Source organism: Podarcis tiliguerta (assembly GCF_965153285.1).
Source record: "Podarcis tiliguerta genome assembly, chromosome: 11".
In the NCBI taxonomy this organism is placed as follows: Eukaryota; Metazoa; Chordata; class Lepidosauria; order Squamata; family Lacertidae; genus Podarcis; species Podarcis tiliguerta.
The window spans coordinates 50,805,890-50,821,516 of record NC_139544.1 but is presented as its reverse complement, the minus strand read 5'-3'; the positions used below and the strand labels follow the sequence as shown (position 1 = coordinate 50,821,516).

Sequence of the window (15,627 nt, the reverse complement as noted above, 5' to 3'; positions counted from 1 at the left end):
TCTTTAGTGTCGGTCAGTCAACCAGCTATAAATCCACCTAGCAGTTACCTCATCCAGCCCTCATTTTACCAGCTTCTCTGCTAGAATATCATGGAAGACTTTGTCAAAAACTTTACTGGAAGTCTCAGAGTACAGGATTGCTGTGGCCAAGGAGCAACTAAAACTCAGAGATGTTAGGAGCAAAGGAACTTGCTTTAAATAATAATAATAATAATAATAATAATAATAATAATAATAATAAATCTTAGTATTTATACCCTGCCTATCCAGCTGAGTTTCCCCAGCCACTCTGGGCGGCTCCCAATCGAGTATTACAAACAATACAGCATTAAATATTAAATATTAAAAACTTCCCTAAACAGGGCTGCCTTCAGATGTCTTTTAAAAATAGGATAGTTGCTTATTTCCTTGACATCTGATGGGAGGGCGTTCCACAGGGTGGGCACCACTACCGAGAAGGCCCTCTGCCTGGTTCCCTGTAACCTCACTTTTTGCAATGAGGGAACTGCCAGAAGGCCCTCGGCGCTGGATCTCAGTGTCCGGGCTGAACGATAGGGGTGGAGATGCTCCTTCAGGTATACAGGTCCGAGGCCATTTAGGGCTTTAAAGGTCAGCACCAACACTTTGAATTGTGCTTGAAAACGTACTGGGAGCCAATGCAGATCTCTCAGGACTGGTGTTATATGGTCCTGGCGGACTCTCCCAGTCACCAGTCTAACTGCTGCATTCTGGATTAACTGCAGTTTCCAGGTCACCTTCAAAGGTAGCCCCACGTAGAGCGCATTGCAGTAGTCCAAGCAGGAGATAACTAGATCATGCACCACTCTGGTGAGACAGTCCGTGGGTAGGGAGGGTCTCAGCCTGCGTACCTGATGGAGCTGGTAGATAGCTGCCCTGGACACAGAATTAACCTTGTGCCTCCATGGACAGCTGTGAGTCCAGAATGACTCCCACCTGGTCTGCACACCTGGTCCTTCAGGGGCATAGTTACCCCATTCAGGACCAGGGAGTCCCCCACACCCTATCTGTATATCAAATATTACCATTGCTCACTCTCAGTATTATCTATTCAGTGGAAGCTGTTGCATTGGGGTAGAGAGGGCACTGCTCCACCAACCTCAACAAGTCTCCATCTGCCTGCCTTTTAACATCCAGCCCAGAAGCTTCTTCTTCCTTGGTATCAGTTTTGACCTTGAGGAACTCAGCAGGGATGGAGACAGGGACAAAGCTAAAATTAGTTGGTTCCATTGGCTTTGGCTCCAGCTGCTTTTGGCCTTCTGCCCAGAGGCGGTGCATCTTGTTTTATTGGCTGAGGTGAAATGGGAAGGTGCCACCCCACACATGCTTTGCCACCCCACAGCCTTACCTGAGAAGTGTGGCGGTGCCCATGAAGCACCGGCGATGGGTTTTGGTGAGATCTTGCAAGCTCTCTCTGAGATCTCACCAGAAGCCAGTGCCACTGTTGGTGCTGCTTCTCAGCTGCCAGTGGGAGTGAATGAGACACCCTCTGGGTGCTGGCTCTTGGATTTCTGCCACCCGAGGCACCTGCCTCAGCCCACATCATGGGAGGGCCGGCCCTGTTTCTGCCCTGCCATTCCTATTGGACACTAGGTACCACTTTGTCTACATAAACTAGAAGGGTTTCAGACAGGAGTTCCACGATAGAAAAAAAGGGAAATACTAAATAAGCAAACAATGGCTGATAACATCTGTACAAGTGCCAACCTGTTTAGCTGGAGTCCTTTTCAAGAATGCAGCAAGAGGAATTCTGATTTGTCAGCAAAGAAGGTTTATGTGGCTGTTAGCCCAGGGTGGTACATTGTATAGTTAGCTTGTCATGTGAAGGTGACTCCTTATCTCCTAGAGAGATTGCATTTCTTGGAGAATCCAAAGCTAGACTCAATGAAGCAAGCTGGCTCTGGGGCTGCAGCCAGTTAATGGCCTCAGCCAGTGCTATTTTTCTACAAAAAAGAGGTGCCAGAGCTCCCTATGAGCACCTCCCTTGTTCTCTTAGAATGGTCATGTCACCCACCTGAGAGTTGTAGCTGGCGAAAAAGCTCTTGTCTCAATTGTCAGGAGTTTGATATTTTTAAATTTGTGTGTTTGTTTCAATATTCTGTTGTGATTTGGTAGTGTTTTTAGATGAAAATGGGATATAAATACAGTGGTGCCTCGCAAGACGAAAAGAATCCGTTCCGCGAGTCTCTTCATCTTGCGTTTTTTTTCCCGTCTTGCGAAGGAAGCCCATTAGCGGATTAGCGGATTGTCGCTATTAGCGGCTTAGCGGGCTTAGCGGATCAGCTGATAAGCGGCTTAGTGGCTTAGCGGATCAGCTGATAAGTGGCTTAGCGGCTTAGAGGATCAGCTGATAAGCGGCTTAGCGGCTTAGCGGATCAGCTGATAAGCGGCTTAGCGGCTTAGCGGATCAGCTGATAAGCGGCTTAGCGGCTTGGGGAAAAGGGGGGGGGGAGGGAAAAAACCCTGCAGGAACTCGCAAGACATTTTCGTCTTGCGAAGCAAGCCCATAGGAAATTTGTTTTGCGAAGCACCTCCAAAACGGAAAACCCTTTCGTCTAGCGGGTTTTCCGTCTTGCGAGGCATTCGTCTTGCGGGGCACCACTGTACCAGGAGCAAAAAAAAGCAACCAGCGTTACGTGATATTTATTGTTCTTCTTATTAACTTGTTAATCACCTTCTGCACAACTGTCTCAAGGTGATGTACCAAAAAACCAGCAAAACAGTAAGAAACAAAAACCAGCAAGTACATTAAAGCAAACAAACTGATACCATACAAAATGGTGACCGATGACAAAGACCCATTCGTCCACCTGATAATTGCACGGTTTCAAGCCGTTCCATATTTTTTTTACAAGTAAAAAAGAATATGTTTCCATATCATCCCCTCCATTTCTGATGTTCACAACTGAGTGCCATTTCTTATGTAGCCAAGATGGAACTATCTGCAAGCAAGAGGGAGGTATCAGTCGGCTGAGGAAAACACCGAAATTTGCAGAAGTACACACGTGAAAATCTTTAGAGTAAACAACCATTTGGAGGGAACTTCCCAAAACATCCAAACATGGACCGAGCTTGCTCAGTGGGGTCATGCGATGCTGGCTGACTCTTGCAGAAGGATGACAAAAAGGCCAGGAGGAAAGAGGAGTGGAGTCGATGGAGGACATAGCCAACTGACTAAAACATGGAACTGGAGCCTCTTGTTTTGAGTCCTACTTGTATAACCCTATTTGGTTTGGCTGTTGCTTGATTGTCGTGTGATACCGTATTATGCAAGTGGTTATAAAAGTTATTTTTGCCCCATCTTCCTGGGACATCTAAAGCTTCAACAGTTCACAGGAGTGGGGGAACCAGGCTTGTGAACTAATAGTATGACAACAGGACAGGGTGTCGCAAACCCATCATAGGAGTTCACATTCAGATTATTTCATACTAAGTGTGCATAAGGGCTCCTATTTCTGTGAATTCCTCTGTGAACTGACCCCTGACCCCTGCCTCTCAGACGAATGTGTTGACTGGTATATATAACCATCCTTTCGATTTTGCACTTCTCTGAATTTTGCATCGTTGTTATTTGGCTTGAAAAATGTGCCAAAAACGTGTGCTATGGAATTAAATATGTTTAGAAATGCATGTTGTGTGTGTTCAAATGTGTAATTTGCATGTGAATTTTAAAAAGCAGATTAATGCCAAAAAAATGGGGCAGAGTGGATTTATCAATGAAGCATGCATCATTGTCACGGACCAGAAATAGAATGATTCATCCATCCCTACCAGTTCATTGTTTCATTGTTAGGCATGAGGAAATGCACAAGGAGGTATAGGCAGTTCTCATTAAAGTTGTGTTCATAATCTGCATTAGACAGGATCCCTTCAATAATGGTTGATGTCGCTTTAAAAAATAGCTACACTTACCAGTGACAAATATTTCCGTTATCTAGGGAAGAATTCAGCATAGTGCTAGGCAGATTGCTCTGTCAGTGCAAACAATTTAGAAGTATGAGAACATTTTAAAAACATTTCTTTTATAAGGATGTTACGCTGTGGGAAAGGATTATAACCCTTAAATATTCAGAAAGGTAAAGAAGCAATAGTTCATTGTTACCAAATATAGTTCTTGTGATATACGGCAGGCAATCTCCAAGCAGAATTTGAAAGAGGGTGAATGTGCTTGTTTTCCCATCAGCCATGCATCCAGGTTAATTTGGTTTTTATAGCAGTAAATGCTGTGATAGAACTCCTTGTGCTCGATTTACTTTAAGCCAAATGTGGATTCGTAATTACCGTACTTCAATGCTGGGTCTATTCTGGATCTGTATCCTCAGCCAGCTTTAATGGGGAACGGTCACAGCATGGTGCTACTGCTTCACATTCAGGAAATTTTAGGTGCAGTCCCTAGTATATCCAATTAAAAGCATCCAGGGTAGCAGGACTGGGTAGGACTTCTGCCTGACACCTCAGAGCAGGGCTTTCAGTCAGAGTAGACAAGCCTGGGGTCAGCAGGACCAATCATCTCAGGTTTATATAATTCGGTCATAATATGTCACACACAATAATGGATATTGTTTTTATTAATTATTATTCCAGCACACCACTAGTCTGTATAAAGAAGGAGCATGATACCTAGAAAGCTTATGTAGCTTGTGCATAAATTGGACAATTGGGGTGGGGGTGGGCTTAGAGCATGGAAATTTCTGATCCAACATTCAGTAGGTGGCCTAATTTATACGCTTCTTCAGTTCATCAGGGGCTGAGTTGTTTTTATTTGCCATCCGTGTTGGTAAGCTTGCCAAATCACCCATAGATGGCAATGCATGTGACCTCTTCAGGAAGAAATTAACATTACAGTTACATATAAGTACTGTATTGTGCTTCTCGAGTACGTTTCCGAGCACAATTCAAAGTGCTGGTGCTGACCTTTAAAGCCCTAAACTGCCTTGGTCCTGTATACCTGAAGAAGCATCTCCACCCCCATCGTTCTGCCTGGACACTGAGGTCCAGTGCCGAGGGCCTTCTGGCAGTTCCCTCACTCTGAGAAGCCAAGTTATAGGGAACCAGGCAGAGGGCCTTCTCGGTAGTGGCACCCGCCCTGTGAAATGCCCTCCCACCAGATGTCAAAGAGAATAACAACTACCAGACTTTTAGAAGACATCTGAATGCAGCCCTGTTTAGGGAAGCTTTTAATGTTTGATGCATTACTGTATTTTAATATTTTGTTGGAAGCTGCCCAGAGTGGCTGGGGAAGCCCAGCCAGATGGGCAGGGTATTTGTTATTGTTGTTGTTGTTGTTGTTGGAGCAGAAACATTCTCTCTCTCTCCCTACCAGGGACATCTACATTTTACTTCCAAATTATTTAGCTACTTTTGGACAACAGTTTTGAACTTTGGACTTGCGTCCGAACTACTGATTACTGACTTTTATTACAGCTACTCATACAAAGTCAGTGGCAGTTACTGTTATGCTGCAGTGCCAATCAGACAGAACTAAGGGGGGGGGGGAGGTCTGATTCCCACCCATCCTTAATTTTGAGGCGGGAGGGGTGCCCTCTTCCTTCAGTCTTGCAGCCACAGCTTTCCAAAAGGTCCCACCAAATGCTGCACCAGGGATTGTTCATTCATATGAAAGAACATGGGTGACCATACTAGAAGTTGTGAATCAGTTCAACTTTATATTTCCTCTCTGCCAATGTCTTAACTACACTCATAGAATTATAGAGCTGGAAGGAATCCTGAGGGTCGTCTAGTCTAAGTCCCTCAAAGAAGGTATCTCAACATGTGGTCACCCATCCAATTTGAAACCATACCGGACCCTGCTTAGCTTTGCAAATGTGCTAGCAGTTTTATTGCTGCACCACAGGACAGCTATGTATTATTACTTCACACACCCCATTGCTAACGAGGTGTTATCAGGGCAGGGTTATCAGTACTCAGCAGAATGAGCACAACAGTCCCCAAATGCAACAGGGCCAACACACCACATTTTGAAGTAAGGGAGCCCCCTACCCACCCCACATAAAACCATTATCTAAAATTACCTGAGGAAAGCAATGACAAACCTAGACAGCATTTTAAAAAGTAGAGACATCACCTTGCCAACAAAGGTCCGTATAGTAAAAGCTATGGTTTTCCCAGTAGTGATGTATGGAAGTGAGAGCTGGACCATAAAGAAGGCTGATCGCTGAAGAATTGACGCTTTTGAATTATGGTGCTGGAGGAGACTCTTGAGAGTCCCATGGACTGCAAGAAGATCAAACGCATCCATTCTGAAGGAAATCAGCCCTGAGTGCTCACTGGAAGGACAGATCCTGAAGCTGAGGCTCCAATACTTTGGCCACCTCATGAGAAGAGAAGACTCCCTGGAAAAGACCCTGATGCTGGGAAAGATGGAGGGCACAAGGAGAAGGGGACGACAGAGGACGAGATGGTTGGGCAGTGTTCTCGGAGCTACAAACATGAGTCTGACCAAACTGCGGGAGGCAGTGGAAGACAGGAGTGCCTGGCGTGCTCTGGTTCATGGGGTCACGAAGAGTCGGACACGACTAAACGACTAAACAACAACAACAACAAAAATTACCTATCTGCATCACTGTACCTGACTCTGACAGAGTTGTCTGACAATGGTACAGTCTCCCTCAGAAGGTTGTGGACTCCCCTTCCTTGGATGGTCACCTGTCATAGATGCTTTAGTTTAGATTCCTGTATTGGGGGAGGGGTGGACTAGATGACCCTCAGGGTCCCTTCCATCTCTACAATTCAGTTAGTCTATGACCCTCTCAATGAAAACAGGTTTGGGACCTAAACCTAGTTAATCTGTAGTCACATTTTGACGTTCCTTTTTATTCCTCTTTGGCTGCTGTTTTCTGGCAGAGGTTGCAACTTAAAAATCCTTAAATAAGTATATATTCACAGTGCAAGCCTATATACAGCCTACTCAGAAGTAAGCCCTGTTGAGTTCAATGAAACTTACTCCCAGCTTAATGGGCAGGATTGCAGGTTTATTTTAATGGGGGGGGGTGTTTTTCTAATCTCCTTAGTTAGTAGAGAATTCTCAGGGCAGCCTGCAGCAGGTAAAAACCCAAGTATTGCAGAACAGCAGTCAAAACAGACCAATAGCCTCCAGCTGAACAGATAATATTCCCACTTTGGGCACTAAAATGGATCCTTTTAAAACTCGACGCAGCAACACAACATAGCCAATTCCTTTCACCGAATGTCATTACAGAAACACAGAGATACGCGCGTAAAGTTGCAGCAAGTTCGCCTTAGCAGCCAGCGCTGTGTGCGACTTAGTCGCCAGCCTGATCTGCCCGGGTTACATCCTGTACGTCCGTGCGGACGGTCACGGGGAACGCCTTTCCTCTCCAATCAACCTTTCCAGAGAGAAGCTTCTGTGAGCTCAGAGCTGGAGGGTGGTGCCGAGCGCACAGCAAGCCGACTTTCGCTGCTGGCGGGGGAGGAACGCCACTTTTCCGGACTCCTTTGTCCTCCTCCCCCTTTCCTTCATGCTCTTCAATGTTTCCAAGGATTGCTAGATTGCTTTGGGGTTTTCTTTCGCTTATGAGGAGTTGACTGCGGCGGGTGAGAGTCTTTTGGGAAGGCGAAACAAGCAGGCACCAAATCCACGGGAAATAAAAACTTCGCGCCCTGGTAAGTTTCAGGTCGTGTCCGGGTATTATTTTCTGAAACGCGTTCGCATACCCTGATCCTTACCAGCGAATCGTTTAACTGCTCCGTCGCTTTGCTGAAAGGAAATCCGACCAGGAGATACACTGTAGCAGCAGGCCTGAAAAGAAAACAGCAGGCAAGTTTGGATTATTGTTATTATTTACTACCTGTGGTTTCCTTTTTGTGATTTCTGCGCTAATGGTAAGCCAGGTTTTCAGAGCCCAAACTTTTGCAGAGCAATTCAGAAACAACTTGTTTGAGTGCTGAGCAGCTGGAGATCCGGGGGGGGGGGGGTTCCTTCCCCTCCTTTTTTTGCAGAATTACATATGGAGGTTTTAGGTGCGATTGTAAAAAACTCAAGGCACATTGCTGTTTGCTTCTTCTCAGTGTTAGCGTAAAATCTTCAAAGTGGAAGTTTCCAAAAGAAACTTACCCACTCACTATTATATTACTCAGCTTTTTGAAACCTGCTTTGTGCAAAAGGCAACTGCCTGGTTGTAGTATTTTTGTAATGTGACTGTTCGTTTTAAAGATAGTGATCTCTGATGATGTGTACAGGAAGTGTTGTGGTTACATTAAAAGAAAAGTTTTATCCTGCTCTAAGAAAGGAAAATGTGACGATAGAAGGTGATTTGGGCTGCCATAGTATGTAGACTTTCCAGATAGCAAGCCCCATGGGACACAGTGGGGTTTACTTCTGAGTAAATTTACATAAGATTACACTGTATGAACTATATGCAGCATATTTTGGGTGCAATCCTGTAGCAATGTACACGGAAACAAGCCCCTCTGAACTCATTGACTTACTCCTGAGTAAATGTGTATAGGATTGCACTGTTATTGCCTGAATTGCTGCAATGTGGTGGTGAGGTGAATAGACAAAATATTTTATTCACCATACCTGAACATCTTTAAAGTTGACTCAACTAACTGCAGCGGAGCTTATGCTAAGAAAATACGCCTAGGCACATAGCCTTACAAACTGACATTGACACCTTGACCTTTAGAAGTGTAACTGAAAACAATAGGACTTCCAAATAGCTTGTTCAAGTTCAGTGTGCTGGATGAGTCAGGCAAGTTTGGCTAAACGAGTAATTAAATATGGGAAAATGAGAAAGCTACGTGCATAAATGAACTAGGAAAAGAGGGGCATCTATATCCTGTATTTGGATTGGTGGGAGTTACGGATAAACATATGTCAAATCAGAGGGGCCTTTTTATACTGCCAGAGAAATGTGGAAAAAATATTTTGGGTTCCAGGTTGCTTCCCTTAAAAGTTAATGGAAATTTGGCCACAAACTTCTGTATAGGCAGGATTGCAAGCAGCATTCTGTGGGGTAGCATGTGGTGGGTGCACTTAAGCAATGAGCAGGCTGACACAATTCTGCTCTTTCCCAATGATAAAGCTGTATCTTTGTTTCACCATTTGGCTCAGCGTAGTGGATTTTTATATCAGTGCAACAGAAGGTAACGCTGTGGACTATTTTCACCTGCAAAGATGTTCTGTGTGGGAAAAACATTTTTGGACACTGATGCATGCATATGTTGGCTGATGCATGTGTGTAGTGGGAAGCTGAGGTTGGCCTGATATATGTGGAGGACAGCATCACAAGGGAAGTAGTCCCCACTTTTGTCAGCTCAAAGGAATCGGTCGGGTTGCTGTAAACATGTGGTTTTTCACGGGAAAAGCAGGCCAGCAGGGTGTGTGCTTCCTGCATTATTCAGTCTTGTTCAGCTCCGCATATTGCATTAGGAACAAACCCTTTTAATTGACCCACCAATTCATATTAAGATTCTGCCATAGTGCAGAAGGGGCCTTACCAGGGCATGTTCCCTTGAGCTCAGTAGGGCTCCCCCCCCCCCATAGGTGTGTAGCACTGTGACCTATGAACCAAGAAATCCACCTTTTGAATCTTGCCCCTGCCATGAACTCATTTGGTGGCCTTGGGCAAGCCAGTCTCGGCCTCCCCATCTGTAATATGGGCATGTGGGGAGGATAACATTGCTGACTGAATCGCAGAGTTGTTATACGGATTAGAACTAGTTAAAGCACCTGAAAATCATTGAGCATTGGAAAGTGCTATACAAATGTTAAACTCTATTAAGATTGGGTCTTAGAAATGTCACCTGTCCATTTTTTTTTTCACCTGGACAGATCCAGTTCTAGATGCTCAAAATCCAAGAATGGCTTGGAAAGGGGGAGATTATTTCTCTTCTCTGCCTACCCTCCCTTGCTGTCATTGCACTGACCCCCTGGTGGGGCTCTGTCTTCCAGTTGCTCAGCTCTGCAGGAGAAAAAGAGAGAGATAGAGAGATGGAAGAATAATAGAATAAAGGATGATGATAGTGCATTTCCCTTTTTCCACCCAGGGATGAAAGAATCTGTCCACTTTTGGTTCTCTCTGTTTCATATTTTTTCCAATCTTAAATTCAGTTTTCCATATTTCTGCAGCAATTTGCATTCTCTCCCCGCCCCCAAAATCATGAAAATTCCACAGCATTTTAGCACACATTTCTCCTAAGAAACACATTTTGTATGCAGTTTTGATGAATAAAATGTATTATTAATGTCGTTTCCCCCAATATCCACTCTTTTACCCAATTATGTGTATTTTGTAAATATTGTTTGGTAGAGAACTGTATCACAAGATTTGGACAAGTGCAAATTTCGAAGGATGGCTGCATTTCAGTAGTTCTCAGTGTGAATTGGATAGATTCACTTTTAAACGTGTATTGAATTGAATTTATCCCCTGCCCCTACACTGAGGTCATGCTTTTGCCTCTTCATTTGGAGCCCCAATCTAGACCCATAAAGGTGAATCATGGCCACATTTGCCCTATGTCAAGTGACAGAAGAGGACAACCTAGGGAGGAAAACATGCTCCAAATTAACCTGTCCCCAGCCATAACTTTCAGGGCCAACTGTAGATTGAAGAGCATAAACCATGGATGGGCAAATTGTGATCTTTCAGATGTTGTTAGACTACAACTCCCATTCTCCCCCACCATTGGAGCTGAAGGAAGTTGGAGTCTAAGAACATCTGGAGGGCATCATGGTGCTCCATCTCTGACATGAGTCCTGCTGGGTTGAATCAAGGGCTCATCTACTGTAGTTCAGCATCCTGTTTGCCATAGATGCCAACCAAATGACTCTGCGTAGCTCACAAACCAGACACGGAGGCAGCAACTGCCCCTGGTTTATCCGATAGTCAGAGATAAATGACTTCTAGACTTGGTGGTTTTGAATCCAGGGCTGGGGTTGGACTTTATCAGCCTGAGCACCACATTCCTTTCTGGTCAAGCTTCCAGAAGCCACATGTTGGTGGTGGGCAGGACACGAGGCAAATGACAGAGCAATGAATGTAAATTTTACCTGTGTATATCAGGGTACTATCTACACCAGGCTTCCTCAGCCTCGGCCCTCCAGATGTTTTTGGCCTACAACTCCCATGATCCCTAGCTAGCAGGACCAGTGGTCAGGGATGATGGGAATTGTAGTCTCAAAACATCTGGAGGGCCGAGGTTGAGGAAGCCTGATCTACACACACACACACACACACACACACACCACACCTTAATCCTCTAACCAGGCAAGCAAGAGTCATTATCAGAGTTCAGAGACACCGTCCAGCCAGGCAGTCAAGGAGAATGTGAAGCAAGACCTACTGATGGGTGTGTCCTGGGAAGCGAGGTTGTGGCTGGGCAGGGTATGTGGCCTGGGGTGGTTGCCAAAGTAGAGAGTCCCAGGTGAAAAGACCTGCAGGGCTGGATTAGGACCCCGGGGGCTGAGGCTCATCACCTCTGTTCCAGATAGACCTAATCACTGTGAAGTTGTCCATTCCTTTCTAAAAGCCACCTGAGCTAGGGGTATTTTATGGGCACCTGGAACAGTGAGATCTTCAGCCAGCCCCTCCAACCACACCAGCATGTCTCTGTTCCACAACTGTGCTGTAGTCTAAGGATGAATCTGCTTGGCACTTCAGAATAGGGTTTTGAAACGTTGATCTCACGTACCTTGCCATACCTTAAAGCTCACAACACTGATTAAAGTGGAACAAATACCATGTTTGGAGTTTCCTTCAGTAGAAATCAGCCGTGTCCGTGATTTTTTGCCACTGAAAAATTATGAGAAGATTGGCGGAAGAAGCAATTTATTTATTTATTTATTTAGCAACACATACAAAAGTGTTTTTTTAAAAACAATCAAACATGAAGATATAGACCAAATAGAAAAAACAAATAAACTAAGGATATAGTATATCACCATAACAATAGTTAACTATTAAACATTAAAAAATTTAACCTGCTATATTTTGCATAAATTAGTTCCAAATTTCAACTTGACTTAGAAAACAAATTGTGGAGCTGACTTTTATAAGGTTACACAGTACATAACATTAGCAGTGGCTGCGTGGAGCATGTGTTCTCCAGACCAGGCAGTATTTTGACAAATCAATGAAATCTTCCTATTAATGTAGTAGAGGCAGAGCATCAGTGGAAATTATATTTTGATGTTTCTGATGCTGACATGCATGACTACCGAAGCAAAGAAACTAGAAGTACTTAAGGCATATTTGTTCAGAAGATACATACTTAAATTTAAAATAAATGTTTTATGGAACATGGTGCATTAAATTGCATAACCTGGCACCCTCTTTATTTTTATTAAAGACTGGTGTCTATTACGAATTGAAAGCACAATCCAGGAGATAGATAGATAGATAGATAGATAGATAGATAGATAGATAGATAGATGATAGAGAGATAAAATCCCAACATAATGTCACACACAAGTGTGACCAAGAAACAGAATATCAGATGGAATCAAACATGCTTGATTCTTAATGGTTGAGGTCCACAAAACAGTTTTCTCCCCATGCCAGTGGTGGGGACTTGAGTGTAGTCCTTTACATTCTTACATTTACATAAGTGCATGATTGCCATTCATTATTGGGGGGCGGGGAATAAAGTGCTGCACTTAGAGAGAGCATTGCTGCAGCAGAAAACCTGTTCTCTTCTATGGATGCTGGCCGGCCACCAGCAACAGAGACCTCATGGGAGGGGTAGCTGGTAACCCTCCTCTACCCTCAAAAGTTTGCTTCAGAATCTGCAGCAGAGAAGCAATAGGATTATGATTTGCAAATGCAGGAGTGTGGAGAGATGAATCTTTCTCCCCATCCCCTGGCAGAATGCAGATGGGAGGGAATAAGTATTCTTGAATGCCTCTTCTCCCTGACATGCTCTTAACTAGTCACTTACATAAAAACCGTTTTCCGACGTCCTTCAACTATTGACCAAGCCCTGTTGTAATAGCAGCCAAGAAGTGGAACCACGACAGAGTTCTGGATGGGTTCAGTTCTCGATTATCTCCCACGAAGTTATCAAAGACAAAACAAGTGGGTTGCCATGATTGACAGACTTATCTGAGGGAGCAAGGTCAAACCTCTCCCATTCCGCCTTTCAAAAAACTGGAGTAACAAAGAGATAAGAGGTGGATTTAGCATCTGCTCATGGTGTGCCTGAGAACACACTTCTTTTTTCTCCCACGTAGGGGAACAGCTGCAGTAAGCGGATGCATTTCAGGGGCTAGAAACCTCTGAGATGACAAAGTGAAGCACCGAAGTGAAAGGAAAATGTAGCCTGTAGCTACACTTGCGTGTTGCTTGGGAGGGTGTGAACTGGATCAGAGACTTCCTACTGAACAACTTGCTAAAGATATTAAATTACCTTTATGTAAGGAGCTGGAAAGACAAAAAAACAGAATAGAAATGAAAGAGTGTTGTATTTGGAAGCCCAAGAATGCAAAACAGGTTTGGAACCTGGGACACTCCAATGTTGTTGTTTAGTCATTTAGTCGTGTCCGACTCTTCGTGACCCCATGGACCAGAGCTCGCCAGGCACTTCTGTCTTTCACTTCCTCCCGCAGTTTGGTCAAAACTCCAATGTTACTGCACTACAAAACTGTCATACTCCCTGATGATTGACCATGCTTGCTGGGGCTGATGCAGGGCCCTTCCACAATTTCATTTGCCCTGTGATTTCGAGTCTGAGAAAATTTTATTTTTATTTTGTCTTGCCACGTTCCCCAAGAAAACCTGCTGTTGACTGCTGAATTTCAACAATCCACAGAAAACCCAATGGATGTTTGTTCCGGTTCAACAGCAAACTGGATTTTCAAAGGGAAAGCAGAAGGACAAAAAACAACAGCACACCACCCTCTCAGATTCATGACTTGAAATCATGAGACAACCCAAACTGTGGATGGCTTGAAGTTCAGATTCCAACAACATCTGGAAGGCTACAGGTTCCCAGCCTTTCTGTAAATGATCAGAGCACGAAGTTATCTCTCACTTGAAAGTTACAGTGCAGTGTGAAGCAACAGCAGCTCAGGATGTCTGGCTATAGACGTTATTTCATTCTTTATTCAGAACTTTACCCATAGTGTAAAACTCTGTTCATTTAGGCTTGGTGAAAAATCCTGCCTAAAGAGTCAACCATGTAAGTGCTTGTAGGACTCGTTTTGACTGTAAGGTTTAAGAAAATACTTTGGGCTACTACAAACCAAACCCCTTTTGTGCCAAGATCTGTGCATACGTATCTGTATGGATGGGGTGGAAGTATCCTTCTGTTCTGCAAGCCTTCACGGCTGTGGAGTTCCCTGTTTCCACCCGCTGAATATATCAGCAAGTGGAAGTGCCACAAGCAGCATACTCATTGGTGCCAACCCACAGAAGACCCTGAAATGGGGCGTCCTGGGGCAGGGCCTGAGCTGCTGAATCCCAACTCTGCAAACCAGAGGTGACATTAATTGTGTGAATGTTTACATGTTTGGTTACTGAATTATATAGCGTGAATGAATGTGGTTAATGCGTACATTTTTGCTTTGCAAACAGCAGCTCTGTGTGTGTGTGTGTGTGTGGTGGGGAAACCTGAGCAGCCTCAGGACTGGGAGGGGTGGGGGAGGGAAAGTTTAACTCTCTCCTTTCCACTGTTCTGGCAAAAATCATCTCTCTGAAGCTATATAATAATAATAATTTATTATCTATACTCCGCCCATTTGGCTGGGTTTCCCCAGCCACTCTGGGCGGCTCCCAAAAGAATATTAAAAACACAATAAAACATCAGACATTAAAAACTTCCAGAAACAGGGCTGCATTCAGATGTCTTATAAAAGCCAGATGGATGTTTATTTCCTTGACATCTGATGGGAGGGCGTTCCACAGGTAGGGCACCACTACCGAGAAGGCCCTCTGCTTGGTTCCCTGTAACCTCACTTCTCGCAGTGAGGGAACTGCCAGAAGGCCCTTGGAGCTGGACCTCAGTGAAAGATGGAGGTGGAGATGGTCCTTCAGGTATGGTACTGTGGGCATACGTGGGAGGTTCATTTGAAACAATGGAGGCTGGTCCACTAGAGTGAATGAGGCAGTGCCATACCAGCCTTGATCTGCCAATAGCCAGCTCCTTTACAATCAGTCCAGGTGGTGGTAGCATTGCCTGTCTGCTTCCTTCAGTCTCAGTATTGGCCATGTAGAACTGACCTGCGGGAAGGGGAAGGAGGGAGACAAAGCTTGCAGGAGGCATCTCTGCCTGGCATTGACTCTGCTGCCACCTAGTGTTGACCTCCTTGCCTTCTGCCCTAGCAGCCCCAACAAGCACCAGATGCCGCTGGTTCAGGTTTCAGAAATCAGATAAGTGCTTCTTGCAAATGCAAGTAGGTTCTGATGCCACACTGCAAAACATCTACACACACACAAGCCACAATTCATGTCAGAAGTTAATGTGTAACCTTCAAGCAGGATGGCGGCGCGTGTTGCAGCTGTAGAAATGAGGGTTTTTTTCTGGACCGCAAAAGGGAGATAAGGAATTAAACTTCTCTTTATCCCATCCCTGCTTCCTCTCAGCTGTTATTTGCATAATACGTTTTATGTGTGTTGATTGCACTCTCAC

The 15,627-nt window shown here is 44.5% G+C and overlaps 1 protein-coding gene across 3 annotated transcripts in view; it reads left to right on the top strand.

Moving 5' to 3' along the window:
• Positions 1–15,627, top strand: part of RAB27B (RAB27B, member RAS oncogene family) — a 112,711-nt gene that overhangs the window by 67,870 nt on the left and 29,214 nt on the right. Inside the window, exon 1 of one of the 3 annotated variants that reach the window (XM_083403226.1) lies at positions 7,388–7,662. The exons of the other annotated variants lie outside the window; for them this stretch is intronic. The gene's annotated coding sequence lies outside the window, so the exon portion shown is untranslated. Of the gene's footprint in view, positions 1–7,387; positions 7,663–15,627 lie in introns of those variants that run through there. 3 annotated transcript variants of the gene reach the window in all.